The 18,593-nt window shown below is 38.4% G+C and overlaps 1 protein-coding gene and 1 non-coding gene across 4 annotated transcripts in view; one reads left to right on the top strand and one right to left on the bottom strand.

Moving 5' to 3' along the window:
* SOS1 (SOS Ras/Rac guanine nucleotide exchange factor 1) overlaps positions 1-18,593 on the top strand; it is a 152,069-nt gene that overhangs the window by 39,011 nt on the left and 94,465 nt on the right. The gene's annotated exons all lie outside the window — the stretch shown is intronic.
* On the bottom strand, positions 4,140-4,243 carry LOC129463267 (U6 spliceosomal RNA). The gene has a single exon (XR_008651072.1). It is a non-coding gene; the product is annotated as a U6 spliceosomal RNA (small nuclear RNA).

Here is an 18,593-nt window from a genome sequence, read left to right on the forward strand (position 1 = left end):
CCAATACCTAGTATGTTAAACTGCCTATTTGCTAATTGCATGTCTGAAAGATCTCAAGCATGATTGAGTCCAGAACTCTTGATCTCTTGTTCCCTCTCTCACTTATGAAAACATCTGCTCATCTTACAGTATTCCTTATCCTAGTATATGCATCTGTATCTGGCCAGTGATCTGGGCCTTACCTAACTGTAATTTCATTTCCTTTACTCTTCCCTTCACTTGTATACAGTCTGCTGCCTTTGCCTAGAATGTTATCCCTCTCACTTCACCAATATACTTTTCACCTAAATTCTGCTCACCCTTCAGCTTTCAGCTTTAATCTTTTCCGAACCACTAGATTAACTTAGGCACCCATTTAGTAGCCTCATGGTATCCTGTACTTTAATAAGAACATCAATAATAGCTACAGGTAACATTTATTAAAGATTGACAATATATTGGTATGTAATATTACCAGAAGGAGTAAGTAATTCGTGCAGGGTTACACTCTGGTAATTGAAAGAACAAAGATTTTAATGTAGGCAGTGTAGCCCACAGTTAACCTTTTTACTACTCTGCCTCTTACATAGTGATAATTTTGTTTATTATTATGTTTAAATAAATTATTTGTTTAATGTCTAGTTCCCCTATTGTACTTCTAAGCTCCTTGAGGGTGGGGGCTGTGTCTCATATACTATCTGTTGAATGTGTGCATGTATCATATTTGGGATATAGCCTTTCCATTACTCAGAAAGTCTGAAAATTGATAAAAATTTGTAGGTGGAATTCACAGATTAACTGTTTTATTGTCTAGAAATAAATGTGAAGAAATCTGTTTAGTTCATCTAGTAAATCAGTTTACTGTGAAGTGGTCATATATCAAGGAACCTGATTTATTTGGAGAAGTTTGAATTTGAAAAGTTTTTTCCTTATTATGGCTTTGGTTTACTAGAAACTAGAATCTACTGCTTAGAGGTTATGGGCAAATTAATTGGTGAAGATAGTAGAAAGACACTTGGATCACAGTTGCTATCTGTTGGCATTTTAAGGAAGACTGCCAATGATAGTAGACACACATCACATGTATTGTGAATTGCCATTCCAGCTTAAATATACCTCTTAGAATGTGGTTGAAACTTAAAATAGGGTAGGATAACTGCGTGTGGTGGCCCATGCCTGGAATACCAATACTTTGGGAGGCCAAGGCAGGAGGATCACTTGAGCCCAGGAATTTGAGACCATCCTCAGCAACATAGTGAGACACCCATTTCTACAAAAAAATGAAAAAATTAGCTGAGCATGGTGGTGTATGACTGTAGTCCCAGCTTCTCAGGAGGCTGAGGTGGGAGAATCACTTGGGCCCAAGAGGTCAAGGCTGCAGTGAGCTGTGAACACACCACTGTAGTCCAACCTCGTGACAGAGTAAGACCCTGTCTCAAAAAAAATAAATAAAAATAAAAATAGGATAGGATAGATGGGAACACTAGCAGAGAAAACACTGGGAATTTGATAAAGCACCCCATCTGTGTCAGGACATCATTGATAAAGGGATACATGCCACTTTTGGAAGATAAAGAGCATAGTTGAAGAGGAACTAAAAAATCATCAGAGACTCTTTTCTTGAGTCAGTTCCTTTCTTTATTGGTGGGAACTCTGTTATCACATAGTAATATTTTTAAAAAGTTGTTTAGGAAGGTCATACTGTTTTTAAAGCAAAACACATGAAAAATGATATGAATTTAGCACTTGACACGTTTGCAATTTGATGTGTATAGTTATTTTCTGTGGGAAAGGACTTTAAATATGTCTTTCCCATGGCTAATATATACACTGGTGTAAACCACATACCAATGAAAATTTTTAATTAAATTTATATTTTATTTTATATACACATAGACATAAATGTTATAAATGTGCATAAATATGAGTAATTTTTATTTTTATTTTTTATTTTTTTTTATTTTTTTTTATTTTTTTTTATTTTTTTATTTTTTTTTTTTTTTGAGACGGAGTCTCGCTCTGTCGCCCAGGCTGGAGTGCAGTGGCGCGATCTCGGCTCACTGCAAACTCCGTCTCCCGGGTTCACGCCATTCTCCTGCCTCAGCCTCTCCGAGTAGCTGGGACTACAGGCGCCCGCCACCACGCCCGGCTAATTTTTTGTATTTTTAGTAGAGACGGGGTTTCACCATGGTCTCGATCTCCTGACCTCGGGATCCGCCCGCCTCGGCCTCCCAAAGTGCTGGGATTATAGGCGTGAGCCACCGCGCCCGGCCAAATATGAGTAATTTTTAGTAGAGCTTTGGGGGAGGAATGATTCATTCTTTCCCCCTTTTTCTTCTCTTCTATTCACATCCCTGCCTTGCCCAGGACCATTTATAATCCATGTTGACAACAAAGGTTATATTCTTCCATATTTTTCTCCATGCTGTCATGCTTGTGTATAAATACATACTTAATTTATTATTACACATACACATGTATATATGTATATGTGGTTTTTTTTTGAGAATTCACTGTATTTTACATTTTTTTGTGAGTTTTCTCACTTAAGAATACCTTCTTTTTTCACTTAAGAATACCTCACTTAATAGCTCTAATTTGTTCTTTTTAATGGCTACACATATAGTTGTATTAGTTTGCTAGGGGTGCCATAACAAGCACCACAGACTGAGTGATTTAAACAACAGAAATTAATTTTCTCACAGTTTTGGAGGCTAGAAGCCCTAGATGAAGATGTTGGTGGGTTGTTTTTTTCTGAGGCCTCTCTCCTTGGCTTATAGATGGCTGGCTGTCTTCTCCCTGTTTCTTCACATGGTCTTTCTTCCGTGTTCAAATTTTCTCCTCTTATTAAGGATACCAGTCTTGGATTGGATTCAGGCCTACCCTAATGACCTCATTTTAACTTAATTACCTCTTTAAAGACTTCATCTTAAAATACATTCACATTCTGAGGTGCTGGGGCTTAGGACTTCATATGAATTTTGGAGGGACACTATTCAGCCCATAACAATCATATTCCACAGTGTATCCAACCATTCCCTTACTGGTGGTCATTTACATTATTTTTGGTTTTTGCCACCATGCAATAAAATCTTTGTATATATATCCTTTTATTTTTACAGGATAAATTCCCAAAAGTGGATTTTCTGGGCAAAGGATATATTTTAATTTTGATAGTGGTTGCCAGATTACTTTTCACAAAGTCTTATCAGTTAGCATTTCTACTTGTATGAGAATAACTTTTTCCAAGAGCAGTCTATATTCAGGATCCCTCTTCCCATCTTTCTCCTCCCATCTACTCCTCAACTGCTTATAATTTGGGTTTTGCTCCAGCTACTCTATTCATATTCTTTTCTCAAAGGCCACTAGTTCTGTGCTATTGCTACATTAATTGTTCTTTTAAAAATATTCTGTTTGCATTTTGCAATATTTGAAGCTCTTGGAGACTGGTTTTTGTATATTACTTCTCCTGACTTCCTTAAGAATATACTCTAACCACCATTTCCTGATTCTTTTGCCTCATCTTCATCTGCTTGCTGCTTGGATGTAGGTGCTTCCCAAGATTCCATTCTGCTTTAAATTGCTCCTGTCCACCTTAGACTGGGAGATTTTTATTTACTTGTACTATTTCTATTACCTGTGTGAAAGTTAATCATCCGAATTGGGTCATTTTTGTCATACCCAACTAAATCAATAGAGGGGCCAAGGGGAAAAAGCATTCAGGTTCTATAACATTGCTCTAGAAATGTAATTCTCTGCAAATCCAGCAGCTAAAACTGCCTATTTGTATAAACAAAAACCAGTTTTATCTACGTCTGCTGAGATAACTTGCTACAACTCTGGGACTAATTTTGCTCACCAACTGGAGTTTGCCAGCTCCCCAAAGCCTTACTAATACCGATAAACTTTCTGTCAAGACCAGATATAACATTTCCTCTTCTTTATAAAACCCCCAACCATATCTTTGTTGTTTGGACATACCGAAGACCACCCAGTCTATGTGTATGCCCCAAATTACAATTCTTTCTTCCCAAATAAAACGTTAAATTTAGAGGTTTGCATCTACATTTTTATTTTGACTTTGACACCTGTAGGTGATTCGATGAATCCCAGATCCATGTTTTTGGCCTTAAGCTCTCTTTTTTTAAAAAATTAAAATAAAAATAATGGAACGCTTCACAAATATACATGTCATCCTTGCGCAGGAGCCATCCTAATCTCTGTATCGTTTCGTTTTCAGTATACGTGCTGCCGAAGCGAGCACTAAGCTCTTTTTTGAGCCTCAGACCTAGCTAGATTTCAATCTGTACTCTAATAAATTTAAAGTAAAATTTACCATAAGATACCTCTGGGGTTTTTCTCTGTTTCTCTTTATTCTTTCATTAACATAGATCCAGTTTTTAAATTTTTTTTCCAGAAACATAGAGGAAAAGGGAAAGATGCAGTACCACAAAGCTAACAATAGAGCAAGTGATGTAAGTTCTGTGAGGGCTGGAACTTTGTCTTATTCTGCTTTTCCCAGATGCCTACTATACTGCTTAGCATATGTGAACCCATCTCAAAAACAAAATCCACCAAAAAACTCTTATGAATTAAATATTAATAATTAACTATTTACTATTTCCAATTAGCCTTAAAGATTGAACAGGCAAGTTTTGTAGCGGGGGTGTGGGGATGGCTAGTGGGTACAAAAAGTGATTAGAATGAAAGAAAAATAAGACTTAGTATTTGATAGCACAACAGGGTGACTAGTCAGTAATAATTTAATTGTACATTTTTAAATAACTGAAAGTATAATTGGGATTGTTTGTAACACAAAGGGTAAATGCTTGAGGGAATGGATACCCCATTTACCATGACGTAACTATTATGCATTACATATCTGTATCAAGTATCTCATGTACCCCATAAATATATGCACCTATGTACCCACAAAATTTTTTTAAAAAATTGGTTTTATCAAAAAAGGTTGAATAAGCAAGTTTTTATAAAAATATTTACCAATGTTTAATAACTATGAACATTCTTTTTTGTTTTTTTTGAGACAGGTTCTTGCTCTGTTGGCTAGGCTGGAGTGCACTGGCGCTAATTGCAACCTCTGCCTCATGGGTTCAAGTGATTCTCCTGCCTCAGCCTTCCAAGTAGCTGGGATTACAGGCACCCGCCACCAAGCCTGGCTAATTTTTGTATTTTTAGTAGAGATGGGGTTTCACCATGTTGGCCAGGCTGGTCTCGAACTCCTAACCTTAGGTAATCTGCCTGCCTTGGCCTCCCAAAGTGCTGGGATTACAGGCGTAAGCAGCCGTGCTTGGCAAATTTTCTTTATCTTTTTTTTCTTTTTTTCTTTTTTCTTTTTACCGAGGACAGAGTCTCACTCTGTTGCCCAAGGTAGAATGCAGTGGCACGATCTCGGCTCACTGCAACCTCCGCCTCCAGGGTTCAAGTGATTCTCCTACCTCAGCCTCCCGAGAAGCTGGGATTACAGCTGCACATCGCCGTCGCCGGCTAATTTTTGTATTTTTATTAGAGACGGGGTTTCACCATGTTGGCCAGGCTGGTCTCGAACTCCTGACCTCCAGTGATCCGCCCGCCCGCGCTTCCCAAAGTGCTGGGATTACAGGCCTGAACCGCCACACCCAGCCACTATGAACATTATTTACTAATAAATAAGCACCATCTTGCATTACAGCTACAAAAATTATTTTTTGTTCTCGTTTTTGAGACAAGGTCTCCAACCACCCAGGCTGGAGTGCAGTGGCAAAATCATGGATCACTGCAGCTTTGAACTCCTGGGGTCAGCTTCCTGAGTAGCTGGGACCACCCAAACCCAGCTAATTTTTTTATTATTTTTTTGGAGAGACAAGGTCTCACTTTGTTGCCCAGGCGGGTCTTGAACTCCTAGGCTCAAGCAATACACCTGCCTCAGCCTTCCAAAGTGCTGGTATTATAGGCGTGAGCCACTGTTCCTGGCCTTACAAAAATTATTTTGTAGGTTGTATTTTTAGCTAGCCTATCACAATTCTTCCAAGTTTTTAAATGGTTTCTGTTGCTTATAAAATATTATTTATTGATAGCCAAGAAATTCTAATTTGGTTATTACTAGGCTATCAGTGCAAAAAAAAATTGCAGTTAAAAACTTGTAAAATCTCATATGCCTAAATACCAGGACTGGGTTTATAGTTGTATCAATTTATTTGTTTTTCTCAATACTCAGCATCCAAATTAAAAATAGGAGTATTTTTGTTTACTTTAAAAGGTGATATACTATTTATATTTTGTAACATTCATTGAAGAAAATACTTAAGACTTTCAAAACTAGAAAAATATTATTTTAATTTCTTAAAGCTTTGAAATATACATTGAAAAGAGTGCATATAACCTCAGTTTAAATGTTCAGTTTAAATCAGGGGTCCCCAGCCCCCAGGCTACAGACTGATACTGGTCCATGGCCTGTTAGGAACCAGGCACACAGCAGGAGGTGAGCAATGGGTGAGTGAGCAAAGCTTCATCTGTATTTACAGCCACTCACCATCATTCGCATTACCGCCAGAACTCCGCCTCTTTTCAGATCAGTGGGGGCATTAGATTCTCAGGAGTGCAAACCCTGTTGTGAACTGTGCATGTGAGGCATCTAGGTTGCGTACTCCTTGTGAGAATCTAATGCCTGATGATCTGTCACTGTCTCCCATCCCCAACCCCCCCCCCCATATGGGGCTGTCTAGTTGCAGAAAAACAAGCTCAGGGCTCCCATTGATTCTACATTATGGTGAGTTATATAATTATTTTATTATATATTACAATGTAATAATAGAAATAAAGTAAACAATAAATGTAATGCACTTGAATCATCCTGAAACCATCCTCCCCACCCGAGTCTGTGGAAAAGTTGTCTTGCCTAAAACTGGTCCTGGTGCCAAAAAGGTTGGGGACCACTGACTTTAGGCATGCTTCCCCACCCACCTCCCCCTAGTCTGTGGAAAAATTGTCTTCCACAAAACCAGTCCCTCGTGCCAAGAAGGTTGGAGACCGCTGGTTTAAATAATAATGAAATGAACATGTATGTACCTAACAGGTTAAAAAATGAAGTATTTCTGGCCAGGCACAGTGGCTCACGCCTGTAATCCCAGCACTTTGGGAGGCCAAGGTGGGCAGATCACAAGGTCAGGAGTTTGAGACCAGCCTGATGAACATGGTGAAACTCCGTCTCTACTAAAAATACAAAAATTGTCCGGGCGGCCGGGCGCGGTGGCTCAAGCCTGTAATCCCAGCACTTTGGGAGGCCGAGGCGGGCGGATCACGAGGTCAGGAGATCGAGACCATCCTGGCTAACACAGTGAAACCCCATCTCTACTAAAAATACAAAAAATTAGCCGGACGTGTTGGCGGGCGCCTGTAGTCCCAGCTACTCGGGAGGCTGAGGCAGGAGAATGGCATGAACCTGGGAGGCGGAGCTTGCAGTGAGCCGAGATCGCGCCATTGCACTCCCGCCTGGGAGACAGAGCAAGACTCCGTCTCAAAAAAAAAAAAAAAAAAAAAAAAAATTGTCCGGGCATGGTGGCACGCGCCTGTAATCCCAGCTACTGAGGAGGCTGAGGCAGGAGAATCGCTTGAACCCAGGAGGTGGAGGTTGCAGTGAGCCGAGATTGCACTGCTGCACTCCAACCTGGGCGACAGAGTGAGACTCTGTCTCACAAAAAAAAAAAAAAAAAAAAGAGAAAGAAAAAAAAAGAAATATTTCTAATACTTTTAAAGACTTCTGTGGTTTCCTGATTGCATCTTCTTTTCCCTCCCCTGGAGGTAATAGCTGAGTTTTAGATTAATCAACTACTTAAATTACTTTATAGTTTTGTCACATATGTGTAAATTAATAAACAATGAACAGTTTGGTTTTGCTTTTTTCTGAACTTGATATAAATGGATTATATTGTTTCTATTGTTCTGTAACTTATATTTTTGCCCCATTTTATGTTTTTGAGATTTCATTTATGTTATTGTGTAACTTTTAGGTCATTCATTTGCACTGGTAAGTAATATTCGTTTTCTAAATCTCCTGCAATGTATTGGTCCATTCTAATGTTGATGGACATTCTGGTTGTTTACAAGTTTTGCTTTTTAAGCATTACTGTTAACATTTTTGTGCTTGTTCATCTGTTGTACACATATAAGAGCTCTATAATGTAGCAGTCCTCAACTTTTTTTTTTTTTTTTTTGAGACAGAGTCTCCCTCTTGTCACCCATGCTGGAGTGCAGTGGCGCGATCTTGGCTCACTGCAACCTCCACCTCCCAGGTTCAAGCAATTCTCCTGCCTCAGCCTCCCGAGTAGCTGGGACTACAGGCGCATGCCACCGTGCCTGGCTAATTTTTGTATTTTTAATGGAGACAGGGTTTCACCATGTTGGCCAGGATGGTCTCGATCTCGTGACCTCATGATCTGCCCGCCTCAGCCTCCCAAAGTGCTGGGATTACAGGCATGAACCACCGCACCCGGCCAGTCCCCAACCTTTTTGGCACCAGGGTCTGGTTTTGTGGAAGACAATTTTTCCATGGTTGGGGAATGTTTTGGGGATAAAACTCTTTCGCTTCAGATCACCAGGAATTAGATTCTCATAAGGTGCACAAGCTGGATCCCTCACATGCACAGTTCACAGTAGGGTTCATGGTCCCATGACAGTGAGAATCTAATGCTCCTGCTGATCTGACAGACAGGGCTCAGGTGGTAATGCTCCCTGGTAGGCTGCTCACCTGCTCTGTGGCCCGGCTCCTAATGGGGTTTGAGGGGATTTATTGGTTGGCAGCCAGGTGTTGGGGACCCGTCCTATAATGTACTTAGAAGTAGAATTGCTGGATCATAATGTGTGTGTGTATTTAACTTTACTAAGTAACGTTAAACTTTAATCCAAATTGTTATTTTATATTCCCACCAGTAATGGGTGAAAATTCACATTTCTTTGTATCTTTACCAATACTTGATATTCTTAGATTTTAAAATTTTTGTCAAAATAGTAGGTGTAAATTAATGTCTTATAGTTTTTATTTGTATTTACTTGAATACAAATAAATACAAGGCTGAGGCTTGAGATTGAGATTGAGATTGAGGCTGAGCACCTTTCTAATATTTATGGGGCAGTTGTGTTTCCCCTTCTATGAAATGTCTGTACATGACTTTTGCGCATTTTAGAAAACTGAGGGTTTTTTTTATTAATACTTTTTTATTATTTATCCTGGATATTTCCATTGTAGGTTATATGTGTCCCAGTGTGTGACTTATCTTTCCACTTTTTGTGATATGTTGATTAAGCAGTAGTTCTTAATGAAATTGAATTAGAATTTTTCTTCATTTTATACTTAATGTGTTTTTCTAAATAAATTCTTTCCTAACTCAGGTTATAAAGATATCCTGCTATGCTTTTACTAAAAGTTTCTGAATCTTTTGCTTATCACCGTTATGTACTTGATCCGTCTTCAGTTGGTTTTTATATATGGTGTGTGATAGGGAATAATTTGCCAATGTCCTAACACTATATCTTGGATGATCCATCCTTTCCTCATGAATCTACACTACTGGCTCTTTGTTTTATATTATTTTCATACAAGATCTGTATACGAGCTCTCCATTATGGTGGTCTTTCTGTTTCTGCACTAATGTCTTAGTATCTTAATCACTGTAGCTTAATCATGTCTTTATCTGGCAGGAAAAATAGTTTTTTGCGTGATTTTTCTGTAGGAGTGCCTTAGTTGTTCTTGGCTCTTCTAAATTTAGGATCAACATCTCAATTTTTCAGAAAATTGTTTCAATTTTAATAGGAATTGTAATGTTTAGAGTATGGGAGAATTGACATCTTGAGATATTATGGTACTTCATTAATACTATTTAAGGCCTTCTAAATGTCATTCATTAAAGTTAAAAAATTTTTCTTCATAAAGGATTTTCTTTTTGAGAAGGAGTCTCACTCTGGTGCGATCTCGGCTCACTGCAACCTCCGCCTCCTGGGTTCAAGCAATTCTCCTGCCTCAGCCTCCCAAGTAGCTAAGATTACAGATGCACACCACCACACCCAGTTAATTTTCGTATTTTTAGTAGAGACAAGGTTTTACCATATTTGTCAGCCTGGTATCGAACTCCTGACCTCAAGTGATCCACCTGCCTTGGCCTCCCAAAGTGCTGGGATTACAGGCGTGAGTCACTGCGCCCGGTCCATAAAGGTTTTATACACATTTTATAAGATTATTTTCCTAGTTACTCTATTACTTTATTTTTGCAACTATCATTCAAAAATTATATTTTCTGTTTGTTGTTTATGTAGGAGTGCAACTATCTTTTATAGATTATTTCAACTATTTTACTAAACTCACTTATTATCTCATAATTTTTCTATAGATTCTTTTGGGTTTTCAATTAGAATAATTATATTACCTGCAAATAATAACAGTTTTATTCCTTCCTTTCCAATCCTTTTTATCTTATTGGCTAGGACCTCCAGACAATGTTGAGTAGACATTGTGATAGTAGGTATCCTTGTCTTGTCCCCGGTTTTAAAGGTAGTTCTTTTAGTATTGCACTATTGATTATGATTTTTGTTGTATGCTTTTTGTTTATATCCTTTATCAAGTTTAGGAAATGTTCTTCTATTTCTAGGCCCTGAGTTTGTGCTTGTATATTTGCTAGGAACCATGAATTGTTACCTTTTCTGCATCTATTGTCATTTTTCTCCTTTAATCTGTTAATGCGAGAATCACAAAAGATTTACTTTTGTTGAACCAGTCTCAGTTCCTGAAATAAGCCCAAGTTGGTCTTGGTGTAGTATCTTTTCTAAACATTTCTAAATTTGATTTGCTACCTTTTTTTTTTCTTTTTTTTTTTTTTGTAAGGTAAGGTCTCACTCTGTCACCCAGGCTGGAGTGCAGTGGTGTGATCTTGGCTTACTGCAACCTCCGCCTCCTGGGCTGAAGCAATTCTTTCACCTCAGCCTCCCCAGTAGCTGGGACCACAGGTGTGTGCTACCATGCCTGGCTAATTTTTGTATTTTTGGTAGTGATGAGTTTTTGCCTTGTTACCCAGACTGGTCTTGAACTCTTGAGCTCAAGCCTCAGCCTCCTAAATTGGTGGGATTACAGGCATGAGCCATCACACCCGGCCAAGTTTGCTACTTTTGTTGATGATTTTTTTCATCTATGTCCAAGAGCAGTTATTCTTTCCTAGATAGTGTTGGTTTGGTTTAGTGTCAGTTGTACACAGCGCACATTGTATAAGGTTGGAATTGTCTATTTCTGGAAAGATAAAATTACCTTCTTTGTGGGAAGATTTTAAACCTTTGATACAATTTCTTTAATGATTAGAAGACCATTAGAAATGTTTTATTTCTTTTTGAGTCAGTTTTGATAATTTACAATTTTTAGGAATTTGTTCACTTTACCTAAATGTTCAAAGCTTGATTTGAAATTTTTCATAATTTTCTCTTTTTAAACTGCTATATTTGTAGTTATGCCCCTCCTTCTTGTGTATAATACAGTAGTATTTGTGCCTTCTCTTTTTTCTTGATCTTTTAGCAATTTTTCTATTAGTACTTTTCAAAGTGTCAACTTTGTTTTTTATTTTTTTAATTTAAAAAATTTATTATAATATTTTGAGATGGAGTCTGTCTATTTTGTCCAGGCTGGTCTCGGACTCCTAGACTCAGGTAATCCTCCCGCTTCAGCCTCCCAAGTAGATGGGATTATAGGCGTCAACCACCACACCTGACTCTCGTTTGTTTTTTATTTATTTGTTAACTGTTGCTTTTCTTTCTTTCTTTCCTTCTTTTAGAGGAGAAAAAAAGGTTGAAAAAAATTTAGGAGCCACTTGATAAAAAAAGAATTTCAGGTTTGTTTCCCTAGATGTAATACAGGAACCTTAAACTCATATGTCAAACTTGAATTTCTTATCTTTCCTGGAAAATATTGTCTTCTAGTATTTCCTGTCCTAAGTTGGTGGTTCGCTCTTGTTGCTGCCCCCACCACCCAAAAAAATAGTTATCCAAGCCTACCTCCTTCTACCTTAACAGGCCCTTCTTTCCCACCTCCCGCTGTTTGTGCCTCGGTCCAGGTCTTCAGTCTGTCTTCTTACAGAGCATGTGGCATCATTCCAACTAGTTTTGCTTCCTTCAACCTCATCTCTGTTAACCCATCCTTTATACTGGCATTTTTGACTTCAGCAAACAGTCCAATTATGTCCGTGTCTCATTTAAAACCTTACAATTATTTTCTGCTACCCTGATCACTTCCCAACTCCTTAGCATGGTATACAACCTGCACCTTCCAGTCTCCCTACATGTACTCTTTGGTCCATGGTCCAACTTAGTTTCCCCAACACATCATTTTGTTCTTGGTCTCTATGTCTTTTTTTTTTTTTTTCTGTTGAGACAGACTTTTGCTCTTGTTGCCTAGGTTGGAGTGCCATGGCACGATCTTGGCTCACCACAACCTCCGCCTCCTGGGTTCAAGCAAATCTCCTGCCTTAGCCTCCCAAGTAGCTGGGATTACAGGCACGTGCCACCATGCCTGGCTAATTTTGTATTTTTAGTATAGACAAGGTTTCTCCGTGTTCGTCAGGCTGGTCTTGAACTCCTGACCTCAGGTGATCCGCCTGCCTCGACCTCCCGAAGTGCTGGGATTATAGGCATGAGCCACCGTGCCCGGCCAGAGAAAATATTTTTAGTTTATTTTATTTATGGGAAAGATGTAAGTGCTCTGATTTGTTTGATTTTTGTCTTTTTTTTTTTGTCTTTTGCTTTGCCTCCTGGGTTCAAGCAATTCTCCTGCCTCAGTTGGGACTACAGGTGTGTGCCACCACAGCCGGCTAATTTTTGTATTTTTGGTAGAGATGGGGTTTTGCCATGTTGGCCAAGCTGGTCTATTTTTTTTTTCTTTTTTCTGAGATGCAATCTCACTCTGTCACCCAGACTGGAGTGCAGTGGCACAATCTCGGCACGATCTCGGCTCACTGCAGCCCCTGCCTCCCGGGTTCAAGCGATTCTCCTGCCTCAGCCTCCCCAGTAGCTGGGATTATAGGTGGGCACCACTGCACCTGGCTAATTTTTGTATTTTTAGTACACACGGGGTTTCACCATGTTGCTCAGGCTTGTCTCGAACTCCTGATCTCAGGTGATCCACCCACTTCAGCCTCCCAAAGTGCTGGGATTACAGGCGTAGGCCACCACGCCCGCCCCAGGCTGGTCTTAAATTTTATTTGTTGATGAAAGATTTTTGCCTTGGTTTTTAACCTCAGAGTGAGGACAAATAAGCACCTAAAGCATCAAACATTGACTAAAGAATTGTAACACCAAGAAAGAGATTTGATGATTCCGATCTTTATTATTTGGCTTTGAGAATACCAGTTTTATCTCAAATTCTGTCTTTATATTTATAAATAAAAGTAGCAGATCTGAGCTCAAGACATGACAGAGCATAATTTAGAAGCTTTTCCAATTCTCCAGAAAGCCATTAGCTAGCAGGGGATATGAAAGATTCATCAGAATTCAACATAGTATTTTCTGGCAGTTTACCCAAGGGGTTCCTGAATACACTTGGAGAACTCATGTATCAAACAACTAGGAATTGATATACACCTAAATCCCTTTGCCTTTTCAGATTCCACAAAACCTGGCAATAATAGCCAACAAAGTTGCTTCAGAATCTGCTGGAACTTACTAGAGACAAAATGAACTGTCAAGATAGAATCAAGTAGTCCTTAAAATAGGTTTATAATTCAAGAGTTTTCATCTTTAGTTGAATATAGTGATTATTCCTTAAAAGAACAATTACTGTAAAATTCTTATTCAGGCTATTGTTAATTATTTAGTAAAGTATTTGCATTAATTGTACTTAAATTACTTTAAGAAAATATAGTTAAAGAATTATATGAAATTTTCTATGTCAGTAAACCATAAGTATAAAATGTAATGTTTTTTGAAAACTATTAGGTTGGTGCAAAAGTAATTGATGTTTTGCCATTAAATGGCAAAACCGGGAAAACCCACATAGTTTAAACCCAATTTGAAATGCTTATTTATAATTGCTCACAAACACACATGCAACTCTGAATCAGCTGTACATGGCTTCTGAAGACTGCCGTGAGATTTGACAGGGTAACCTATTCTGTATAGAACTGAATAACTTGGATCATTTGATCTATTAAATGTCTCTGAGTACCATTTATGATGGAATGGAGCACTTTGGCTGTAACACTATCTCATGGAATAGAAGTGTATTTACTCTGCCTACATGTGAAATATAATACTACTTCTGTTTGCTCTTTAAAGAAATATCCTAACAGCATCTTCTTGAAAGAATAAAGAATAGCCTGCATATTTTTTAGGAGTTGGTACTCAGCTTGCCTTTTAAGTATGGACCATTGCCTTTGTTTTTCAGTTAGAATTTTTAAGTTTTGTTTTTGTTTTTAAGGGGGTAAAACAATTTATTGATCTCTTAAATACATGGATGAGTTTTGTGATTCCCATTTGACAGATTTTAAGATGTGAGAAAGGTTAATGTCCAGAAGCTTAGAAGTGTGGTTGGCATCATGCATTATTTTCTGTTTAAGCCAACTAATTCTTTGATTTATTTGATAGTTCTTATTTGGATATTAGTAACCACCAATAAATAAAACCGAATATAAATTTCCAAAATTTTGCTTATACAAAGTGCCAAATTTAACATTTGAATTATATGTGCTAGAATTATAAGCAGTATCACGTTGTTGTTTTTAACCATTGCATTTTCACTGTTGTGGCTATATACAACTCTACAATTAACATCTGTTTTAGTTCTAACTGCTTTTGTATTGTGAATGGTTTCTGCTTTAAAGGCTTATGCTCTTGAAATCAACCAAACAACCAAACAGACTCTCTAGTCTTACCATCACACCTTTTCAATTTTAATTCCAAGAAAGAAATATTTTATTCCCCTCACCTCTGTAACACAGAAGCCTTGAGTATCCCCTGAATGTCAGGGGTTTAGAGTGAAAAGCAAGGAGAAAATTATAAGTACATAAAGCCCTGCCCAGTTGGAACATCACTATCCAAAAGAGGAAACAGACAAGGGAACATGTAATTATAAGTCAACATGATAAACCCAGTAACAGAAATGTGGTATGTAGTACAGGGATTAACCCAGTAAGAGTATAAGGACCATACGAGCAGGGATTATATTTGATTCATATCTGTATATCTAGTACCTAACAGAGGGTCTAGTATTTAATAGATTCAACAAATCAGTTAAATGAATGAGATTAATTCTGCCTTAGAGATAAGAAACAAGGAAGTCTTCCTAAATGGGGTGTAATCTGGATTTTGAAATTCAAATAGCTTAAAAGAAGAAAAGGACAAAGTTGAAAAAAAAAAAAAAAAGCCAAATAAGCAGATAAAAAAAGTTAAGAGAATGAATGACAGGCCTGGGGAACAGTGTGAGTGAAACTGCATGCCGTGTTTTAGCAAACTGCAGATAGTTCAGATTGCATCAGCATAAAGTGTAAATTGAAGAGCAGCTGGAAATGGAGCTATACTAGTGAAGAATTATATACATGGGTTTCTTTGAAAAACAGTGAACTTTACAAAAAAACTTAATCATACTTTCTTGAATACTTTCTAAATCATGTTTTGGGATGCCTAGACCCCTTCTTCAAAGGCCTGTGATATTTTTAAAAGGTGATTCGAATTATTGATGAAATATTTTCATTTTAACATTTATTATCTTCTCTAACATTTGAGATTTATGTCAGATTTTTAATATAATTTTATATAACTTATGAATATTGGGATCCTTTGTGTAACCAATGATGATTTTCCCTTTTCAAATTATAAAGATTTATAGAACTGTAGTTGCATTTATGACATGAGATAGATGTTTATTAAATAGTATGACAACATACTTCAAACCAAGTTTTATATGGAAGCCCACTATATAAGTAGGTATGGTCCATGGGCATCCACTCCCTACACTAGGGTGCTCCACAGATTCCTCCAGGTTCAACAGTCAAGGGTTTAGTGGAAAGAGCCAGGAGGCCCAGGTTCAATATTTACAGTATTACTAGTTAGCGACAGGATTGTGGGTGTATCATTTTTCTTTCTCATCATCTAAATAGAGGGACTGGCTGGGTGCAGTGGCTCACGCCTGTAATCCCAGCACTTTGGGAGGTGGAGGTGGGCGGATCACTTGAGGTCAGGGGTTCGAGACCAGCCTGGCCAACATGGTAAAACGCGGTCTCTACTAAAAATACTAAAAAAAAATTAGCCCAGCGTGGTGGCAGGCACCTATAATCCCAGCTACTTGGGAGGCTGAGGCAGGAGAATTGCTTGAACCCAGGAGGTGGAGGTTGCAGTGAGCCAAGGTTGCACCACTGCACTCCAGCCTGGGTGACAGAGCGAGACTCCGTCTCAAATAAATAAATACAATAAATAGAGGACTTAGTTAAATGACTTCTAAAGTCCCTTTTAACTCTTAAGTCTGTGGTTTTATAAATCTGTAGCTATAGTTTATGTGATGCTGGGGCTTTGAACTGGAATGTAACCCCCAATTATAGCTACATTTTCTAGGACTACATCCAAGTGAAATCAGGAGCAGTCTATATTGTGTTTTTCTAAAATACTTAATTTCTTCTTTTTTTCATGTTAAGTTTGAGATTTTGGTAGAATAGGTGGAACCTATGTCACAGGTAATTTGAAGTCTAAAACTGAGGAGAGAAATCAGGACTAGGGATAGATTTGGGGTTATCCATACAGGTGACTGTTAAATGTGGAAGTAAATGAGGTTACTTAGGGGGCAGAAGAGAAGGGAGTGAACATACGAGAGTAGAAGGGGTGGAGGAATGGAGGAAGATATGGAACTCTACAAGGACATGGAAAAGGAATAAGGAAATTAGGGAAGAAATTGAATAGAGTATGTCTTAATACTAAGGAAAGAGTTTCAGACATGAATTGACTGAGAACCAGATAGAAATAGCCTACCATGTGGTGGTAGCATTCACTGCAAAATGAAGATGTTGTTCATTAAGATAAAGATTATCTGAAAAGACAGTTTAAGCCATTGGGGGCATGCAAATCAGTGTACAAAAAGAAAACTTTTGCAAGTTCCAGTTTTGTTTTGTTTTTTTTTTAAAGGTCATGCTAAGTATTGAAGAGGAATAAGTTTATATGGTTTGATACCTACACACATTAGTCAGAGTATGGTGGTATGGTGAATGGAGAGCACAGAACTCAGAGTTATGAATTCTGGGTTCTAGTACACACTGTCTATTATTTTAACTGTACAGCCATCCAGTCACCTAACAGGGATACTTGTAAACAGATAAATTATAATCACATTGGTAATTGTACTCAATATGATCAAAAGTTCTTGGGCAAATGATTTAAGCCTTCTGGGTTTCTTCACCTGTAAAATTAAATTGTTAAAAAAATTTGTTTTAGGCCAGGCACAGTGGCTCATGCCTGTAATCCCACCACTTTGGAAGGCCAAGGCACGTGGATCACCTGAGGTCGGGAGTTTGAGACCAGCCTGGCCAACATGGTGAAACCCCGTCTCCACTAAAAATACAGAAATTGGCCGGGCGTGGTGGCAGGTGCCTGTAATCCCAGCTACTGGGGAGGTGGGGGCAGGAGAATTGCTTGAACCCAGGAGGCGGAGGTTGCAGTGAGCCAAGATCATGCCACTGCACTCCAGCCTGGGTGACAGGGTGAGACCCTGTCTCAAAAAAATAAAAAATAAATAAATTTTGTTTTAAAGCTCGTACTGTATGTAGTACCTCTTCATGCAGTTCTGGATTGTTACAATGCTATTTGCCTTTAAAATGTATATGAATGCATACGGATATATGTATACATATATGTACTTTTAAAAAATTATTATGTAGGATACTATCTTTTATTGTTGTTTTGAGACAGGATCTCCCTCCAGGCTGGAGTACAGTGGTTTAATCATAGCTCACTGCAGCCCCGGCATCCTGGGTTTAAGCGATCCTTCCACCTCACCTCAGCCTCGAGTAGGTGGGGACTACTATAGGCATGTGCCACCTTACTGGGCTTTTTTTTTTTTTGTTTTTGTTTTGTTTTTTTTGGTGGAGACAGGTTTTCCCTGTGTTGCTCAGGCTGGTCCTGAACTCCTGGCGTTAAGTGTTCCTCCTTCCTCAGCCTCTCAAAGTGTTAGGATTACAGGCATTAGCCACCACACTCAGTCTAGTACACTGTTTGTAAAATATTCCCTGTAGACTGAGGCTGTTACACCCTCTCAGTTAATGACGTGTAGTAGGACAGGCCATACTGTGTACTGTGAGCTAGTGAGTACTGTGCACTTTCATCCAGTAAGTGCCCTACCACCTGTTGGAGAGTTGATGCATATTTTGGAACATGTATTGTTTCTCTCCTGGAACTGTCTTTCTTGCCGTTTATTTAGGGAGGAACAGAGGGATGCAAGTAAAGACTATCATGCTGTTTATTAACATGCAAGCTTTACAGAGGCCACTGGCCTGAAATTCAACTAAAGAAATGGTCAAGGCTTCTTTCCAGTGTGGATTCTTAAGTAAAACTTTTCATTAAAAAAAAAAAAATTAAAGAAATGGTTGAGGAGAAAGAAGGTAAAGATTTTT

This window comes from Symphalangus syndactylus, chromosome 14 (assembly GCF_028878055.3).
Source record: "Symphalangus syndactylus isolate Jambi chromosome 14, NHGRI_mSymSyn1-v2.1_pri, whole genome shotgun sequence".
Classification (NCBI taxonomy): Eukaryota; Metazoa; Chordata; class Mammalia; order Primates; family Hylobatidae; genus Symphalangus; species Symphalangus syndactylus.